Here is a 14095-nt window from a genome sequence, read left to right on the forward strand (position 1 = left end):
TGCAAAAACTTACCTTGGGACTGGCACGGGGTATAAAATGGCCCAGTGCAAAGAGGCCAGTAGAGCTCCTGTGGACTCTAGCACAAGGGACTATGGCTGGGTCACAGCAGTGAGGGATGGTACGAGGAGTACGTGGGCCATAGCATCCCCTGGGCAGATCCCCAGCTCTGCAGGACAGTGGCGTGGCTGGGGAAGACAGGGTGTGGAAGGCATGCTGGGGACCATGTCTCTCTCTCCATCCATGCTGGATCAAAGCCCCAGTGAGGGGCACAGTGCAGAGATGCTGTGCTATTGCCTTCCTAAAAAAAGAGTCAGATTCTGCACCTGGTTCTTTGGTACCCACCTCCTTCCCTGCCTCCCTTCCTCCCTCCCGCTTTTCGGCTCTTTTGCTTTTGCAGCAGTATTACTCCTGGAGTCCTGGCTGGCTCCCAGCTCAGGTAATTACACGCTGTCCTCTGGTATTTGAACAGGATATTTGTTCTCCTTGATTTCCTGTCCTACATGCCTGTGCAGTGCTGCGGGCAGTTTGTCACGCCGAGCGAGCGTATTTCCCTGGCAAAGGCAGTCACCCCAGTGTGCCCAGCTCCAGCACTAAGTGGGCATTTTGTAAACATGGAATTATGTAGATGCCTTCCCCAGGGAGACCAGGTGGGCTGTAGAACCACCTGGGCCGGACACAGTGCCCTGTACAGGTATGGAGCTGCAGCACTATCCCCATCCCCACCTCAGTAGGACCCCATTCAGCCTGGATTATTAGCTGAGAAAGCTCCCAGCCTCCCAGGTCCCTCTTTAAAAGGCTGTTTGTGGCTCACACCATGCCACCTCTACCTGTTTGCTATAAACTTTCCTTTCTGTTTAGGTTAACTGTTTACAGAAGTGATCTCCAGCACTTTCAGCGCATTCCTGGCAGGAGGGTAAGAGAAACGGAGTTAATGTATGTCTGTCCTGCTTTAAAACCCACCAGGAGATCATGAACAGAGCAGTAGCATCAAGCCCTTTGCCTGTACTCCAGGAGCTCTGCTGTAGCAGGCCACCACTGAGCCAGGGCTGGGGATCCTCCACCTGCCTTTGGGCTTGTTTCCACCATACTCCTGGGTGCGGGTGGATTTCTATGCTGCAGCTTGCTTCACGGCAGTAAGAACAAGCTCTAGGGAGGAAAAAGTCCTACTTTCTAGCAGATCAGATCTATTCTTGTGCTTTATTGGACTCCCTGTAAAGGAACCTCACAGAAAGTTGGCAACAATTTGCTTTCTTCTTCAGAGTTTCTAGAGCGGGGATGTCTCATTAGCTAAAGGCTTGCAGCACTGCAGGGAGAAAGAAGTAAGTTCTTAGAGAAAAAGTGGAGCACAGTCCTGTTTCCTGAGCGTGGAGGGGAAAAGCCCTGGATGGTGGAACTCAACCCTGCGCTGCAAGAAGCCAGCTTTGCGTGTGCTACCTGACCACTGCAGAGCCTGTTAAGCTCACCCTGGCTGAGGGCAGGAAGGAATCGATTTTGCTGGCCAGGCTGGACTTGACATTCCAGCCTCTTGATAGGAAGAGTCCGGGGGCTCAATGCCTTCTGCTTTGCGGTGTGCACACAAAGCAATGCAATATGTTATCAGCCTCATGCAGCCGCACTTGAGTCCCAGTTTGCAGAGGGACAGGCAAGGGGCAATCCTACAGCTGCCAGCTCCTTCTGTCCAGCTACTGCTGACTGCAGTATGGCTCCAGGCTTTGCTGAATTGTCAGGGTGCTGTCAGGCTGCAGCTGATTACTGTAAAACACTAGAGAATAGGAGCTGCATTATAAAGCCATGTTTTCCTTCCTGGGAGAGAACTCACTAGTAAGCATTTCATAAGATTGGCATTCTTTTTTTGCAAAGTCTCTGAATTTGAGCTGGGTGGGAGACAGGTGCCAAGAAGCCTGGGAATCAAGAAAGATGCCTGGCGCGAGTTTGCTCCATGTGCAGCAGTGATAACCCAGAGCAGCTTCTCTCTGCTCCCAGTCTCAGCTTCCCAAGTGATGGGAATGCTCCAAGAAGATGATTAGGCTGGGCCTACTATTTTCTCACTCAGTTCCCACGAGGCTTCCTCATCCTCGTGCTTGCAGACTCCGCTGGCTCACGGCTTCCCTGTGCTCAGGACTGCTTGGAGATATTATTATCCCAAGGGCTGAGCCCTGGGGCAGGCAAAGCAGATGGCTGTCTCCAACAGCAAGAAAACTGGGAGAGGAAAGGGAGAAGGTGGGGGAGATTAAAATCTGTGACACCCTTAGTGTTCATCAATAATTGTTTCCTCTTAAAACAGCAAATTCCTCTAGCTCCGGGGGAGTTGTACTGGGCAGTAAAGAAGGCAATAGACCATATGTGGGAGACTGGCCCTATAGAAAACAAACACCAATTCCAAGTTTTCTTGTGCACCCGTGGGAGGGACCAGTGTGTATTTCCTGGCCATGTTGTGAATGGAAGGCAGACTCAGTCCTGCGCCGTTTCATGGGGCAACCAGGGGTGTCTGGCCTGCAGAAGATGAGCAAGGTCAGCAGAGGAATCAGCAGTTTGACAGACCCCTTGCTAGCAGGAGGGTTGTGCTCCAAACCTGCTCCAGCTAACCAAGGTGCGAGGGGTCGCACATGTACGTGCTCCACCACACCAACGCAGCACAGAGCTAATCACGGTACTGGGAGCCAGAGCACAGCCCTGGCTGCCTCCTCTCTTTTTGAAGGTTTCTTCAAACCTTTGACAGTGAGAAAGCCACAGAAGGTGAAGCCGGTTTTGCCCCATGGAGGTGGCAGTTATGTGAACCCTGTGTGCTGGGTACTCGGCAGACTGAGCAGCCCTTGGCTTCAGCCGTGGGAGACGCTCAGGGCCCGGCGCTTGCAAGATGCTGTGCAGTTTGCCTGCCACATTTCACAGACCGCACTCGGTACCCCTGCGTGGGGTGGCGTTCGTTACTGGCCTCCTTCTCATTGAGCTAATTTGCAGCCTTGCTTTGCAGAGCAGCTCCGCGTTCAGGCTGTGCTTGGGGACGGCTGGTGGCAGATGGTGTGCGTGTGATGGCGAGGCAGTGCCACGTCACAAGTTCTCTGAGACATTTGGCCAGGCTTCCTGACAGCCGTGTCCCACCACCCAGGAGCTCAGTTTTCTGGTGAAGCCAGCTCTCTACTTCTGAGGACCACTCCTCTCCCTGTCACTGGGCAGAGCCGGCATCAAACGCTTTATCTTTACTTCCTCGCAGGCGAGAGGCTCGTTGGTCAGTGTGGCTGCCTTCTGCCCAGGACCAGGGAAATGTGTCACCGCAGCAAAAGCCACGCAACCGAACAGGGAGTGATGGTCCCCTGCCAGTCTGGAGCACCCCCATCTGCTGCACTGCACCCTAAACTGCACTGCGTGTTCCCTCTGGTGAGGAATATCTTATTCCCATGGTTTTGGATAAAAGCCAGCAAAAGCAAGCCATAAGTGATGGTAGATATGACAAAAAATGATGAACATGGGAATGGTGTCATTGCAGCTTCTTCGGTGTTTCTTCTCATTTCTTCCGTTGTTTAGATCTATGTGCAGAGAAGACCACAGAGGTATGGCCATATAAAGAAGAAGTGGGCATATCAAGAAGCATCAGAGGAACATATTACCAAGGATAGTGACACCAGTCCTCTGAAGACTAGAAGAGTGTAACAGCCTGGGCAGTCTGAGCTCACCTGCTCAAGATCCCACACTGCGTTTTGTCTTGCTACCTTCTGGTTATAAGCTCTGTGCAGCTGCAGTGTAAACTTGTCATCTCTGGGCTTTTGGGGTGCAGTTCCCAGGACAGTGTCCTGATCTATTACAATTATTGCCTGTGTTAATGCCATTAATCGCAGGGCTATTCATGCCCACGGGAGGTTCCTAGGCACTGTGAGGGGGCTGTCACGTCAGGCATAGATAGAGGCTTGGCCGCCTTCCTGCCCACCACGGGTCTTCCCCCAGGACCGAGGTGCAAAATGACAGCTTTGTCAGGTGCATGTGGTTTGCTAATGCTGCAACAGGTCCTGTTCTGTGGCTCCTATGGTCACAGACAAGCTGCAGTAGAGCAAGACTACAGCCTCTCCTGCTCCTCTCCCTGCCTACTTTTAGATGGCATTACAGCATCCAGCTAAAAGCTTGTGCCTGGCAGTCCTGACTACTGACGGCTCTTTCACCAGCACTGCCTGCACCCTGGGACAAAGCCTTTATCCCTCTTCCTGTAGCTTTGGCTGCAGAAATGAGCTCTCCATGCACTTTCATTAGACTAAAGGAGAGAACAATTTGAGTCCTGGGCCCATTTGCAGTACAGGTTCAGAACAGCCAGAGATGCAAAGACAGGATTTGACTGAGCCCATTTCCCAGGCAGGACAGGATATGGTCCCTTGACAGTGGTGTAGATTTGCCTCTACTCTTACTCAAAGGTCATTAAATTAAGATTTCATGAGACCCCACACTGTTATAAATGTTGCTGAGCTCATTTCCCTCACTGGGCAGTGATTTATCTCACAGGCTTGATAAAATGACTAAGCTAAAAAATGTCACCTAGTGTCACTGAGTTGCAAGTAAGGCAGAGGGAACTGCAGAAGGACACGATGGATTTTCCTACCAAGGGAAGCATTAATAGATGGTTTCTTCCCGATGTTCTCATTAGTCCTCTCTCATTCATCCTCAGGACCTGCTGAGCACAAATGACACCACCCATTCTGCACCAGAACGGAGAGCAGATGCCTGCGTGCAACCTTCCTGCCTCCAAAACACCTTTAGACACCCATTTCTGTCTCACCCTGCTTAGTAGCTGACGTACTCAAGGGGAAGGAAGCACAAGATCAGATTACTTCAAGAATCTTATACTATCACATCCAGCATTGTCTCCTGAAATTTTTTATACCTTCTGGCAGGAATGGTTTGGAGGAGGCAAGTGGCAGCACCACGGTGCTAGGACACAACCCTTTCTCCCTCCTCATCCAGCTGTGCAGCGGGTCACTTACAAAAAATGGTGTCCTGGATGCATTTGCCTTCCTTTCTGTCTGTGAGTAGGTTGAAGACTCCTCTACTTCTTTGAATCTAATCAAGAATATGTTTTTTTCTTGAATCCTTACTCCCAGGAATGAATGCCAAAAAATTAGCTTTGTTGCTTAGTTGTTACTGATCATGAATCACATTAAATTGCTTCTGTTCCCTTATTGGACATGTTGGCTTGTTCCTGGTATGTGTTATCGAATTACTGCTCTGACAGAGAAGAAATAGCAACTGAGTGGCAAGTGAGTCCAGAAGATCCAGGAAAGAGGCAGATCGGGGTATGTCACAGGACCACAGCCTTCTTCATTTCCCTAATAATCAGAAAAAAATCAGTGCTTATGTGTAGGAGTGTACTTAGAGCAGGAAGCGGAGCAGTGGGCTTTTGAGGCTTTTTTCCCAGGGTTTCTGGGCATCCCAAAATCCCAACCATGTGTTAGGGGTACATGCAGAGCAGTCCCAGGGTATTTGTGCAGCCCATCAGGCAGACCCCAGAAAGGAAGGACGTGCTGTGCTCACTCAGTACTGATGCACAGTGCACATCTAGCAAAGCCATTTTGCTTGGGTTGTATGAGATGTATTGTGCAACGGCATAGCCCATGTGCAGCAAAAAATGGAGAAGAGAAACATGGGAGCCCTAACACAATACTCCAGAATAGCAGAAGGCTTCATACAAGCAGAGATACGGTCAATCATCATAAAGATTGTTCAGAGGAGAAGAGCTAGCCAAGAATGGGAGATGTAGAGGAGGTTAAACGTGGGCAGAGGGAGGCCCTGTGGGATGTTGGAGAGGTTTTTTTTTCTAAAACACTTTTGTGTGGAAGGACCACGAGCCGTGCTTGAGCCATTTTCTGTTTCTTTCCTCTTAGTGAGCTGTTCACAACTTTTTCCTGGATTCACAAAACCTTCTGAACGTTATGGCAAAGCAATTAAATGAAGGGAGAAACAGTGGGCACAGAACAGTGTATTTGTGTATAGAAACTTACAACATTGCAGCTTGCTGAGCAAAGCCACTAAACCACAATGAGAAACAGGAAAAGAAAAGCAACTTGACATTGCACCTTTATATGACCCACCACACGCAGATCACATGGTTACACCAGCTTGACGAGCAGAAATACTTGTCTTTCTTTTGCTCTTCCATATTGGTATCCTGAGGAGCTTATTAATGCTGAAATGTTGGCTTTCCCATCTCACCTTGCTTTCCTGTTGTGGTGGTAGTGTTGCTGTACCTCAGTTTAAGGCAATAACAAATGAAGCAAGACCAACTTTGGGATGTAGAAGCTCTTCTTCAGATCCATCTGTCCAGATTCCTTATTTCCTCACACCGCCACAGCTACAATACCACAAAGCCTAAAGAAGGGCATATGCGCTCAAAAGCTCATCCCTGTTTTCCAGCCAAATCAGTTAGTCTGCTAAGAGATATTCTCTCTCCTGCACCGCTGAGTTTGCCTGTCCTCTGTCCACAGCTGATGGCTTGCAGGTCTGAGCGCAGCTCTAGGACAGCTAGTGGCTGGTAGCACTTGTGGTTCCAGGGCTTATGGAGTTTTGCAATGCTTCCTGCAAGAAATCTGGCAGAAAAGTGATTTAAAACAAAAAGACACACTCTGTCTCAGTGCCTGGGGCTACAGCTACAGATGACTTCATTCCTTATACATTTATGTTTGCAAAATGTTTAGGTATGCTTTTATGATGGTTTTGTTATCCCTTTGCATCTCAGACTTGCCCAGCTTAGGGAGCCATCTTCTGCTATTTTTATTTCATCGTTTCTTTACCACAGTTGCTTCTTTATTAAGGGCTTTTCATGTTCCAAGGCAGCTGGCATTAACATAGATAATTAGATAATATTTTGGCAAGGGTAAACGCATTAACACTTTCCCAAGTACTGTCCTGGCCTTTGGCTGATCTGTGAGTATTTGATAAATGAATCAGGCCTGAAATAAAGATCTTTTGCAGAACCAGGCAGATCTTTAATAGGAATTGGGACATTTCAGTTGGGATTTTCAAGAAAGCCTCAGGCTGTTATGGGCCCCAATCCTTATTCCTGCAGAATTCACCTTAGGCAAGAACCTAAAGGAGTCAAAAAAGAAGCAACACTCCTAGTGTGTTTTTCTGAACCTGGATAGTCTCAGATCAGCTGTAGCATCCTGGCCAGAGATCTGGTGACAGTTGGTGGCTTTCTGGGAATTTGAGCAAAAATTCAGCTATGTCTTCTCTTCAGCCTTCAATGCAGCCTATTCCTTTTCATCCCTGCTGACACCTATTAACCCTGGGCAGAGGAAAGAGCATATCTTAGCCCAGGGCAATGCCAGGCTACCAGGAGAAATGATACAGCGCTGAAAGGAGCTATGTAACTGTGGCAATCTTTTCTGATTTCATATTTGTGTCTGTACTGCTCTGAAAAGGTGACCTGAGGCACAGCTGAAAGTCCAGCAGATGACCCACAGCAGACCCACCTGCACTTACCCATGCCGAAGCCTTTGGGCAGCCAGCTGGGTATCTCCTGCAGTGCATCCAGGCCTGCAACGTCAAACTAACGGCGTATTAAACTCCTACATGTCCTGTGTTCTCCAGAGTACACGCTCTGATGGGTTGTATTTTTTTTTATCTATACAAACGCTAAGAAGAGGATCAATTTTCCCTGATTCTTGCCTAGGAATCCTGCTGAGGAAACTCAGGTGGCGATGATCAGCCCACTGACTTTTTTCTTGCTCTCCTCCTGGAAAGTGGGACTAACCCTCACTGTTGGGAGAACGGTGCTTATGATGTTACGGGGTTCATTAAAAGGTGGGTGTCAAAGATGACTCATTTGGAGAGTTTCTTCTGCAGTCAAAGGGCAGTTTAAATTGTTTCTTAAAAAGCACAAGTGAATCTGCAAAAAGCTGACTTGCACAGAAGACAAACCTCAGGCCACCTCATCTGTCCACAGTTGCTCGCATCAAGAGGTCGCCATGAAGAAACTTCTTGGTCACAGTGTTCTTCACTTGTGCCTGGTATAAAAACATGGTCTTTGGTTGGAAATCATACCCTGGTTTCCAAATGCTTGTCACTAGGTAAGCCTCAAAACCATAGTGAACCTTGGCTTTGGATTCTCTTTTTTGTTTTGCCATATCAGACTGTCTCACAATTCGGCAGGGAGATGGCATTTTGTTTTGTAAATACTCACAGACAGAACTTGAGATTTCCCTGAAAGGCTTTACAGCTTTGTGAAAAAGTAGATCAAATCTAGTAACATATTGAATTTGGCTACTGAAATTTCAGGAAGATCAGTGTGATGAAATGTCCTTAGTTTGCCCTTGGGAGAAATGGTACCTTCATTATAACAAAACAGCTTTTTCATATGGAAATAGCAGGTGGCGGGAGTAAAAACAGACTTTCATTTTCAGAGAAACAGACGGAACAATTCCAAGAAAAGTGGAATAGCAGAGATGGGTTGGAATTGTTAGCAGTTTTATTCTGAAAAAATATTCTACTTTTGCAACAATGGAAGTGAGAGAAGGTGTCACCCCATACCCTCTGTGTTCATCAGTCCAATCAGCATACCTCAAATACGAGAGTCTGCTGTAAGGACCAGAGTTTAAATACAAATTAGGAAGAAATCTAGTTCAGTTTGTTTGGGAAAGCTCTAGAAAGCCTATCCCAGAGCTGCACGCAGAATTTCTGGGGAGAAAAAGCAATTAAGAGCACTGAATATACGAAATAATCCTTAGTGCCAGTGTCAGACAAAACTGAACTCACAGCTCTCAGTGCTGTGATTTACTAATCCTTTTATCAGGCCTATGCCATCCTCTGAATTATTTTCCAGCTCTGACTGCTGGTAAGCATTTCCTTGGAAGCTGTGGACTGTTAAACTATTAATGGTCCCATGGTAGGTGCTTATTAAGAAAAAGACACCTTGAACCACAAACCAGAATAAAGAACAGATATCCAGTTGGAGATGTGCTACTTCAGAGCTCTCACCCTGGCTTCTCTAAGAAAAAAATGAACTTTTTGAGAGTCATTTTCACATGGAAGCGGAGGAACGGTCATCTCCTCTTCTGCAATTGATTCATCGCACACTGGAATTTGAGATTTGGGGCAGAGATGGAAGGAGGGAAATTGTTGTCCTATTTAGGAGCAGAAAAAACTCCACCCTATGCTGTAAATTCTTTTTTGAAAGTCAGGGTTTGCACAGGATGAAGGCTAAATATTTAATGCATTTATTCTAATTATAAAGAAACTCTTCAGAGTTCCAGTCAGCTTGTATAGTTCTTTGAGCTCCAGATTTTTAGGCCTTCAGATGGTTCCTATTTAAAAGGAGCAAAGCAAACACCAAAAACCCAGCCTGGACTTTGAAGTATGGTCTGAAACAGATACATATTGCTGTAAGAGAAGCTGCCTTTCCCCAGAGACATTCAGAGAAAACATCAGGCCAGGCTCCCCTATACTTTATACCACAAAAGGAGCTCCACCACTCTGTGTATTAGGGAGAGGTTTCTCCCATATATGCCATAAGGAGCCTAGACTTGTCTCAGTTGATCTCACCAAACCCCAAAGGGATCCATCCTCCTGCCAAATGGAGGTTTTTTCTTTGGCTGCATCTCCCCACGAAAAAGTCCAGCTGACCTGCACCCATTGAGGAGTGAAACATTATCAAAACTTTAACAGACCTAACTCAGTTTACAACATGGAGGTATATTTCTTCCATACCTACTTTTCTAGCACAAGTCACACTTCAAAGGCACCTGGAAGGTAGCTGGTTGTGAGGAAGCTGGAGCTTTGCGAGCCCCAGGCAGCCAAGCCTTGGAACTGACACTGGCTTGGAAGATCTGCACAGCAGACTGGTATTAAATACCAAGAGAGAAAAAGAATGAGAAATCAGGAAATGGAATAGTACTGGTATTTCCTAAAGATCAGATTTTCCTATAAAATGAGCGCTTGCCACGCAATTTCAAAAGATCAAGACATTTGTCTGTCTTTAGGGCTTGTCAGAAACAGCTAATAAATAAAGATCAGGGTTTGGGAAGTTACCTCTTCAAACCTCTCTCAACATGCTGCTTCGAAACTGGATTTCCTTAAGGTCATTGAGTTGGCAGCTTTGAAGGGCTTGCTATGTGTTCCTTGGCTTGAATTTGTTTTAGGCATTACCTGGCATCAGATGTACACGACAACTCTACAGGTCTCAACAGCTACAAAATTTACAGCAATATATTCTGTTCCATTTCTGCTTGCTTTTTGTACTGCCACTATTTACGAGCCAAACATAAATTACCTGAGTTTAATTCATGACCCAGAGTTCAGTGCATTTCCCCAGAAATAGCATTCTCTGTTTGGGACACTACTGCCAAAATTGCATTCCAGGAGCTGAATTCCTATCCCATCCAAGACATTTGTTCTACCCATATTTCCCATCATACTATTTTATACTATTTAGGTCATTTATATTTTCATGCTCCCACAGTTACTTCTTATATATTGCTTTGTTCTTTGCAATTATGCTCTTAACTGTGTTCTCTAAAGTCACCTTCAGACCTTTAAACTCCTTCAAATTAAAATAGCCATTTGACTTCAGTCCAAATTGCATTTAATAGAAAAGCTGTACTAACCCACTTGCATTCTTTGGACAGAAGGAAGAACTGAAAGATGCCCAAACAAAGTATTATTTAGTCTAGCATTTAGCTGGCAGAGACCATGAGGAAAAACCTGCTGCTCTCTGCTTTAAATGTTGCTTTAATTAAAGTTAATAATAATAATGCTAATATTAATTCTATCCTATGCAAGATGTTTATCCCTGATCCCACTTTGGTTGTAAATTTAATTCTAGCTAACCTAATTCTAGTTTTAACTTCATCACAGCTGTCTGTAATGTTACAAGCAGCGTATGTACAGAGAAAATATGAGATAGACATGAAATGTAGATATTCTTCCCTTGGGGCTTTTTTTATTTCCTATTGCAGAAATATTAATGAAAAAAATACTGTTTTCCTTTCTTGTCTTCCATGTTGCTTCCTTACAAGCTTCCTCCTCATATCTGCCATGTACAATTCAAAGCAGCACCACAACCAGCACTGACAGATGATGAAATTTGTAATATACTGACCAGACTTCTGCTGGACATCCCAGCCATCAGTTCCAGCAGGGCAGCCGTGATAGCTGTCATAAACTACTGTGCTAATTCCATTTGGGATCCATCGCCTAATACATTATTTAGTGATCTGTGAGATCCAGCTCTAGAACAACTGAAATGTTCAGGCTATAGACTCTCATACATAGAGCAGAAGATAGAGAAAATGAGTAACAGAAGAATCGAGAAATAAAATATACTTAGTGCGTAATGATTACATTTTGTGATTGTTTCTCCCACAGCATGAAAGTGTAACACCGTCCCTTTTCCTTCAGAGAAACGCAGCTGGGTAGCCAGGGAGACATCAATTGCAGGGACCGTGATCATGCAGTGCCATCAACTGTTTGCTTCTGGTATCCACAGCATCTGAGATCTATTGCTTTCAACAAAAATGAGCGAAAAAAACTACGAAAATTGAGCAACTTATCAGGATTTTATTTCTGAATGAAAGTTTATCAATATAAATACAATATTTTGCTACAAATCTCAGGTTCGCTTTTCTTGTGCAAGAAGCCGGACACCTGAGGGCAGGTACCTTGCTGTTGAGAGCAGCAGTTGAAGCAGCTCAAGCACTCGTGCCATCTGCTGGGAATGACTTAGTTTAGTGTTGCTGCTTGCACAGGGAGCAGCAGACCCAGCCCTCCTTGTTTGGCAACAGGCCATCTTTGACAATGAGGTTGTTCCGCTTCTTTTAACTATTATTGATGCTAAGTAAACTTCATGCTAGAGAAATCCTGTCTCTTTAGTGAAAGCAGTTGCAAAAGACAGGAACAAACTGTCCTTGCACACCTCAGCTGTCTGCAGAGAGGCTGCTTCTAAAGTTGAATCCTATTATGCAGCTGAAGAGCACAAGTCTCACAATTCTGGTAATGAACCACTCCTCTAATGAGGGGACTCGATCTCAGCCATGGGCTGTCTCCTTTTTCGGAGCAGAATCCTGTAATTTCCTTCCTCGCGGTTTTAGTCTGTGCCTGCCTACAACTCACCATGCACATGCCAACAAGCATGCTCTCAGCGCAGCCATTCTGCCCTACACAGAGCAATGACAGGGTTAATGCTGACCAGCTGCTAAAGCTAAATTTGTTTTTTAATTCTTCATGCTTATTTCCCTGAAATGTATCTCTGGGAAAACATGAGACAGCAGTGCATTTTCTGCTGGAGAGCCAGGCAGGCTGGTCTCTGTGTTGAGCTTGTTTATTCATGGATTGAGCCTGTCCCTGAGATAAAGGCTGTTCTTTCACAGGATTTTGGATCTCCTGTCTCGGATCCTTTGAGCTGCATCAAGCCAAGGTGGGCTTCCTCCTCTGAAAGGTAACACTTTCAAAGACTTACTGCTGTTGCAACATGTTTCAGAGCTGAGGTTTGGTGTTAGTTCCAGCCCTCACCCGTCTGTGCCTGGAGAAACTTCAGGATGCATTGCTTATCTCTCCCACCAAACCAGGCATACAAAGACTAGGAAGACCCCAGGGTAAGAGGAGCTCATGGAGGAATGAACTGTATTAGTAACACAGTTGGCTCTCAGTGGCCTCTGGCCCACGAGGGACCCAGCCGCAGGAGCAGCAGCATGCTCTCTGTAAAAGCAGAGGGTGGTATTTTCACCTTTGGGACTACACGGTGCTGAATTGCTCTACCTGAATATTGCGATGCCGAATGCACGGTCCAGAAATACCAGCTAAGAAGGATTGCAAGCACTTTGGAGGTGATGATGGGAATTTGATCTGGACAAATTGTAGGAGCAGTATAAAGGGATCTGGGGGCACCTCGCTGGAAGTAGGAGGCATGAGCTGTGACAACATGGGCAGGGTAGTGACGAGCTGGAGTAGGCAGCAAGGTGAGAAGGTTGAAGGAGGTACAGCAGGCGACTAAACAAACATGTGTCGACAGTACACTTCTACAAATCCAGTATTATATGTGGATCTACGTGAAAGGAGCATTGAATACAAATAATTCTGCCATGAGTCAGCACTCCCAAAGCCTCAGCAAGAACACTGGGAACGGCCCAGACAGATACCAGGAAAATAGGGGCTATGGAGAAGATCAGGGGAAAAAACAAGTTTCACCTAGAGAAGAAAAAAACAAGAGAGAGATATGACAATAACTGATCTAGCTGAATCAGTGTTTGCAGCTTAAGATAACACACGGGTGCCAAGTAATTTTCCTTTTGACTTTCCAAAGTAATTAACTGTCGGACCAAGACTAGGCAGGAAACTAACGAAATCCTTCCATTATCGAAAAGGCATCTGACAGTGACTTTGATGGGACCGGGATTGTATCTGAAAGTATAAGAGAAAATTGGGCTCCAGGACACTGTAATTGAACACAGTGACTTTCAGCCCCAATAATAATGCTTTGACAAGTGGTGCTGCTATAAACTTGAGACTTGGGAGCGGGGGTGCGTGTGTGTGTGTGTGTTCAGCCACTTCTTATCCAAAAGGATTACATGCATTATAAAATTGAACTCTTTTCCTTGGATTCTGTCTTGGAGACAGAGCTAGACTTTTCCTCATGCCCCAAAAATGCTCTCTCTCGCCTAAACGCCATTTATTACCGTTGCATAAAACTTATCTAGCCGATAAGGATCTTGGTTTTTTCACTGAAAACATGCGATTTAAATTGCAGGGAGGAGCCACTACTAAAACAGCGTTTAAAGGTGACCTCGCAATTCAAAGCGTTTGCGAACTTTTCCTCGTACGACGGTGTGCAGAATGGCACCCGCTGCCTGCGCAGGTGTCCCTTATCGCGAGGTTCAGCCGGAGAACGGCAAGAAAACCAAAAAATGCCGTCGCCCCGTCGCTCGAGGAGCTGCTGCACTTCCCAGCCGGAGCAGCTCTCTCCCCGCGGTGCCCACCACCGCCACGGCGGTGGGCACTGCCCGGAGACGGAGCCCCGGCAGGACAAAGAGCTGACGGCCCGAAGGGCGCCAAGGTGTGACAGAAAACGGCGGCCTCATCCCGGCCCGACAGGCCCTCGGCCACCTCGGCCTCCCCCCCCGCGCCAAC

The sequence above is a fragment of the Aquila chrysaetos genome, chromosome 3 (assembly GCF_900496995.4).
Source record: "Aquila chrysaetos chrysaetos chromosome 3, bAquChr1.4, whole genome shotgun sequence".
NCBI classification, from domain to species: Eukaryota; Metazoa; Chordata; class Aves; order Accipitriformes; family Accipitridae; genus Aquila; species Aquila chrysaetos.